The sequence below is a fragment of the Saimiri boliviensis genome, chromosome 17, assembly GCF_048565385.1.
Source record: "Saimiri boliviensis isolate mSaiBol1 chromosome 17, mSaiBol1.pri, whole genome shotgun sequence".
Classification (NCBI taxonomy): Eukaryota; Metazoa; Chordata; class Mammalia; order Primates; family Cebidae; genus Saimiri; species Saimiri boliviensis.
The window spans coordinates 17,511,936-17,518,583 of NC_133465.1; the positions used below are offsets into that span (position 1 = coordinate 17,511,936).

Below are 6,648 nucleotides of genomic sequence, written 5' to 3' on the forward strand. Positions count from 1 at the left end.
CCTAGCACTTTGGGAGGCTGAGGCAGGAGGATCACTTGAGGTCAAGGGTTCATGACCAGCCTGGGCAACATAGTGAGACTCTGTCTCTACAAAAAAGTTAAAAATTAACTTTTAATTAATTACAGTGGTGGTGGTATGCACCTGTAACCCTAGCTACTCAGGAGGGTGCTTAAGCCTACGTGTTGGAACTGCTGTGAGCTGTGATCACACCACAGTATTCCAGCCTGAGCAACAAACATCCTTATTCAAAAATAAATTTTAAAAAAATTTTAAATGTTTTTATCTTTAGACAGGGTCTCATTCCATAAATGATGGGATTACAAGCGTGAACCACCTGGCCTGGCCAAAAAATTTTCTTTAAATAAAAACAGAGCGACACTGGTCTTTCCTTGGTGTGGGGTGTGCCTTCCAATAGACTGTGGACTCAGGTTCTGAAGTCCTCATAGAGACTTTGGTGTGGGGCAGATGCTGGAGAAAGGAAGGAAGTCTCAGAGTGATCAGCCGAAAGGGAACCCGGCACACCACTCCCCAGCTGCCCACGCCAGGGTCCAATCCACCCTGGGCCATCAAAAGCAATAAGGAGGTGACTTATGTCTCCGGCCACCTGGAGGTGGAATCAGTCACTGCTGCTGACTATGCCCTCCCAGAGGTAAGACAGGAGCCTTTGGCTTCTTGCTTTTCTGACTGCCTTGGGACTGGCACCTCAGGACTCACAGTCAATTCTAAATTCCTGCTTTTCTCATATCTGTGGACATTCACAAAAATTGTCAAAGATGCCTTTGTTGTTTGAAATGTTAGAGGCAGCCTGGGAGCCCTTAGAAACTTCACCAAACATGGCTACTCTTTTCGTTCTGCAAAGGCAGGGACCCTTTCCAGATCTTTTGTTTTTCCTTTCTTTCTTTTCTTTCTCTCTCTCTCTTTCTTTCTTTCTATTTCTCCTTCCTTCTTTCTTTTTCCTTCCCTCCCTCCCTCTCCCTTCCTCCCCTCCCCTCCCTCTCCCCTCCCCTCCACTCCCCTTCGCTTTCCTCCCCATCCCTTCCCTTCCCTTCTTTTGGAGCAGTTTCACTCTTCTTGCCCATGCTGGCGCATGGTGCAATTTCGGCTCACCCTGACCTCAGCCTCCCCGGGGTTCGAGCAGCTCCCCGCCTCAGCCTCCAGAGTAGCTGGGATTAAAGGCATGAGCCACTGCTCAGGCCAGATCTTTCCTTTTCTAAAAGGCATCAAGCCCTGTGGGTGTCGTATTTATTGAGTTAAGATTGATGCTTCATGTTCTTGAACAGACCAGGAGAGTTTATCTTTCTTATTCAGTAAGGTTTTTTGTTTTTATTTTTGTTTTGAGACAGGGTCTCGCTCTGTCCCAGACTGGAGTGCAGTGGTTCTATCATGGCTCACTGCAGCCTCGACCTCCTGGGTTCAGGTGATCCTCCCTTTTGGGACTTCCAAAGTGCTGGAACTACAGGCTTCCACCACACTTGGCCTATTTACTAGTTTTTTTACTGAAGAATTTATTCACTCACTTATTGACCCAGCGCAGTAGCTCACACCTGTAATCCCAGCACTTTGGGAGGCCCAGGCGGAAGGTTCACTTGAGCCTAGGAGTTCGAGACCAGCCTGGCCAACATGGTAAAATCCCATCTCCACTAAAAATACAAAAATGAGCCGTCGATGGTGGCACATGTCTGTAATCCCAGCTACGGGGGAGGCCGAGGCAAGAGGATCGCTTGAGCCTGGGAGGCGGAGGTTGCAGTGAGGCCAGATCACACCATTGCACTCCAGCCTGGGTGACAGAAAGAGACTAAGTAGCCGGGCACGGTGGCTCACGCCTGTAATCACAGCACTTTGGGAGGCCGAGGCGGGTGGATCACGAGGTCGAGAGATCGAGACCATCCTGGTCAACATGGTGAAACCCCGTCTCTACTAAAAATACAAAAAAGTAGCTGGGCATGGTGGCGCGTGCCTGTAATCCCAGCTACTCAGGAGGCTGAGGCAGGAGAATTGCCTGAACCCAGGAGGCCGAGGTTGCGGTGAGCCGAGATCGGGCCATTGCACTCCAGCCTGGGTAACAGGAGCGAAACTCCGTCTCAAAAAAAAAAAAAAAAGAAAAAAAAAGTATTCACTCACTTACTGTTTTATTTTGCTTATTTAATAGGAAGAAGAAAGTACTGTTTAAATGACGGACTTAAGACTCCCACAAGAGCCAGGAGTCTTAAATGGACAATGAGCCATTTAAAACCTTGCCTGGGGCCAATCGCGGTGGCTTAGCCTGTAATCCCAGCACTCCGGAAGGCCGAGGAGGACGGATCACCTGAGGTCGGGAGTTTGAGACCAGCCTGAACGACATGGTGAAACTCCATCTCTATTAAAACACAAAAATACAAAAACACAAAAAATTAGCCGGGCGTGGTGACGGCCGACTGTAATCCCAGCTACTCGGGAGGCTGAGGCAGGAGAATCCATTGAAGGCACCTCCGGGAGGCGGAGGTCGCGGTGAGCTGAGATCGCGCCGCACTCCAGCCTGGGCGACAGAGCAAGACCCCGTCTCAAAAAGAAAAAGAACGGTGGCATTTTTCAAGTCTGTTCGGCAACCTGCTTCCTGGCCGTGGGCCCCGCGCCCCGCGCCCCGCGCCCCGCACCCCGCGCCCCGTGCGCTCTAGGCTGCCCCCATCCGGGCTCCTGCGGTTCCCGACGGCAACGTCTCCGCCTCACAGGAGGCCGCCCCGCCGCCCCAGCGCCGCCTGCAGTCCCCGCACCCCGCCTCGGCGCTCCCTCCTCCACCCGCGCCCCCCCCCCAGAGTCCCCTCTGCCCGGGGATCCCCTGTCCCCTGTCCCCTGGGCTTCCCCTGGACCTCTCCTCACCCCTAATCCCCGGCGTCCGGCAGCGCCCCGGAGTCACCCCACAGCCGCGTCCGCCCCAGCGTCCCCTTCTCCCCCGCGTCCCCTCGCTCCCTCCTAGAATCCCCCGGCCCCGGGATCCCCCCAGCACCTCCTCACTCCCACCCCCGGCGTCAGTCCCCGCACCCCGGCGCCCCCTGGCCGGCTCACTCCCAGACGCGGAGGAGGCGGAGCCCGAGGTTGGGCCGCCGAGTGGCGGCTCCGCGGCGGCGCCGCAGCTCAGGCCGGGATGCCCCAGCGCATCCGCGTTGCCACCCCCGGGAAACGACCCTCGCCAGCGCTCTAAGCGGATGCTGGAATCCAGGAAAGAGGGCATCTTCCCTCCGGAGCCTCTCGGCCCGGGGACCATGCTGGAGAAGCGAGGTCTTCAGCGACACGGAGTCGCCAGTTCGCTGTGACCTCGTGGCGCAATGGTAGCGCGTCTGACTCCAGATCAGAAGGTTGCGTGTTCAAGTCACGTCGGGGTCAAGGTTGGATTTTTTCTTTCTTAATTGTAGAGGACTGGAAGGAGCGGAATAAAAGTCATAAATAAGAAATTAAGCGCCGTGCAGGATCTGTTGTCCTTCCAACGCAACGGAAAGCCGCTCCTTTTTCCTTTCCCTGGGAGGGAAAACCCTATTCCGTTCCAAGGGAAAGAGTTTCCGCTGGAAGGCGCAGCGTCAGCTCTCGAAGTGAACCCAGAGGGAGCCGGAAGGGACTCAGCTGCGTCGAGGGGAGGGCGCCCCGCCCGCTACCCCCACGCCCACTTCTGCCCACCCTCGACTCACCTGGGCCCTCACCTGGAAGGGGGCCCTCACGTCCCAGAAGTGGGCTCCCCAACTTAAGGACTGGTGTCTTTTGCATCTCTGCCTTCTCCCTGCATGCCTTGAACTTCTCTTTTTTGTCGTCCGCTGCGCTTTCAGGGACTCCTAGTCTCAGTAATATTCTCTCCGGTGGTCCTTTCTCTGACACCTGAATTGCCACCTCAGCAGATCTGAATTCTGCCACAGCCGTAGGACCTGGATATTCACTTCAGTAGCGTCTAACCGTTGTTACCATGTATTCCATCTGGTTGGAGGGTTCATAGGATCTAATGTTGTGAAACATGATGGTCAGGTCTGAATTCACTCCACCTGCTAGTCCAAAACCCTCAGGCCAAGAATGTATAGTTTCCCAGGTTAGGAAAGCTCACAGATGCCGGTAGAAGTGGAGGTAAATTCTCTCTGAGAGAAATACACCCTCACAACAGGACTTTTAGTTTTCCCACATATAAAGTCCCAGTCAAAATTTACTCATAATACATTTGGAAATAAAATCTGTGGCTCTGATTCTGCTGTCTATTGCTTTTGCAAAAACAGCAGAAGCAGATCCACAGACTCCAGTATGGAGATTATCAGACAATGAATACCCAATGGATATGTTTAATCCTTTTTAAAAAATAAAAGAGTGGACCAAAAAGTTAACCAGAGAACAATAAACTATATATACCCAAGTAACTGGTATTACAGGCGCCCGCCACCACGCCTGGCTAATTTTTTGTATGTTTAGTAGAGACAGGGTTTCACCATGTTGCCCAGGCTGGTCTTGAACTCCCAACCTCAGGTGATCCATCCGCTTTGGCCTCCCAAAGTGCTGGGAGTACAGGCATGAGCCACCATGTCCGGCCCATGTATTTTAAATAACTTTTAAAAAATTCTAACAATGAAAGATTTAATACTTGAAATTAGAAACACAATGGATATATTTAACAGCAGATTAGACTGAGTTAAAAAAATGAAATGGAATATTGTGGTTATTCAAAATGTATGGTGGGGCGTGACTAAATATACAAATTAGCAACTGCCAGTCTGTATTATAAAAATAGAGGACCAGGCATGGTAGCTCACGCTAGAATTGCAGCACTTTGGGAGGCCCAGGAGGGAGGATCTCTTGAGCCCAAGAGTTCAAGACCAGCCTGGACAACATGGGGAGACCCCATCACTGTAAAAAATTCAAAAATCAACTGGACATGATGGTGCATGCCTGTGGTCCCAGCTGTTCAGGAGGCTGTGGCAGGAGGATCACTTATGCCCAGGAGCTCAGGAGGCTGCAGTGAGCCATGATCACACCACTGCACTCCAGCCTGAGCAATACACTGAGAACCTGTCTCAAAAACAGAACAAAAAGTGGGCCGGGCATGGTGGCTCACACCTGTAATCCCAGCACTTTGGGAGGCCAAGGTGGTTGGTCACCTGAGGTCAGGCATTCAAGACCAGCCTGGGCGACATGGTGAAACCCTGTCTCTACTAAACAAACAAAAATTAGCTAGGTGTGGTTTTGGGTGCCGGTAATCCCAGCTACTGGGAAGCCTGAGGCAGGAGAATCGCTTGAACCCTGGAGGTGGAGATTGCAGTGAGCCAAGATCGCCCCATTGCGATCTTGGCCTGGGTGACAAGAGGGAAACTTTGTCTTAAAAACAAAAGCATTCAAGAAAACAAACCAAAAAGCAGAAGTTATGGTGTGTGAGTTGAAGACTAGGTCATAAAAAGTACTGTGGCTTCCTGCTTGCTGTCTCTGAACTGCTTGCTCTGGGGAGAGCCCAGCGCCACGCTGTGACACCTATGAAGTCCCATAGGAAAGTTCAGCTGATGAGGAACTGAAGCCTGTGGTCCTGAGCCACGTGAGCCAAGCCTGCAGTCAGGCTCTCGGATGACTTCAGCCCCAGGCAGCATTTGGACTACATTCTCATTCGAGACCACAAACCAGAACCAATCAGCTAAGCTACACCCAAACTTCTGACCCTCAGAAACTGTGTGAAGTAGTAATGTTTGGTGATGTAAAATGCCATGTTGGGAGCTGGGCATGATAGCATAATCCCAGCTACTCAGGAGGCAGAGGTGGGAATCACTTGAGGCCGGGAATACAAGGTTATAGGCAAAAAACTGCTATGTTCGGGGGCAGAGTAATTGGTTATGTAGCAACAGATAATGCTGCGGAGGCCAAAACAGCTCCATCTTGGAGGCTAATCCTCCATGTCCACTTCTGATTAACCCCAGTTCTGGGAACACCTCTTAGATTTCTGGTTTATCTGTTTTTCTTTGTGTAAAAGCATGTACTCACAGTAAACCCTGCCCTAAATCAAAACAACCTTGATGTTTTCAAAATTACCGTAAATCCTGGAAATCCAGGATTTGTCAGCTTCTTTATTTCAATTTCTCAGAAAGAAACATTTAATAGGGACTCATGAACAGAAGCCATGGCTGTGTCTTGTGACTACTAAAAAAATAAAATTATTCAAAAAATTAAAATAGGCCAGGTGCAATGGCTCATGCCTGTAATCCCAGCAGTTTGGGAGGCCGAGGCGGGTGGATCACCTGAGGTCAGGAGTTTGAGACCAGCCTGGCCAACATGGTGAAACCCTGTCTCTACTAAAAAAAAACAAAAATTAGCCGGGCGTGGTGGTGGGTGCATGTAATTCCAGCTACTCAGGAAGCTGAGGCAGGAGATTTGCTTGAGTTCAGGAGGCAGAGGTTACAAGGAGTTGAGATTGCACCATTGTACTCCAGCCTGGGTGACAAGAGTGAAACTGTCTCAAAAAAAAAAAAAAAAAAAAAAAAAAAATTAAAATAAAGACCTGGAGTCGATAGAGATGATTGTTTGGGTTAAGATTCGGGGTTGTGGAGACCAAGGTTTCTATTATGCAGACAAAGCCTCCAGGTAGCAGGCTTCAGAGAGAAGAGATTTTATATGTTGCTTATTAGGCTTATAAAGGTGCCAATCTCTTAATTAATTCTTTCC

At 50.6% G+C, this 6,648-nt stretch overlaps 1 non-coding gene across 1 annotated transcript; it reads left to right on the forward strand.

The window, feature by feature from the left end:
* Positions 1-3,288: 3,288 nt before the first annotated feature.
* On the forward strand, positions 3,289-3,360 carry TRNAW-CCA (transfer RNA tryptophan (anticodon CCA)). Its single transcript has one exon. It is a non-coding gene; the product is annotated as a tRNA-Trp (tRNA).
* Positions 3,361-6,648: the final 3,288 nt, after the last annotated feature.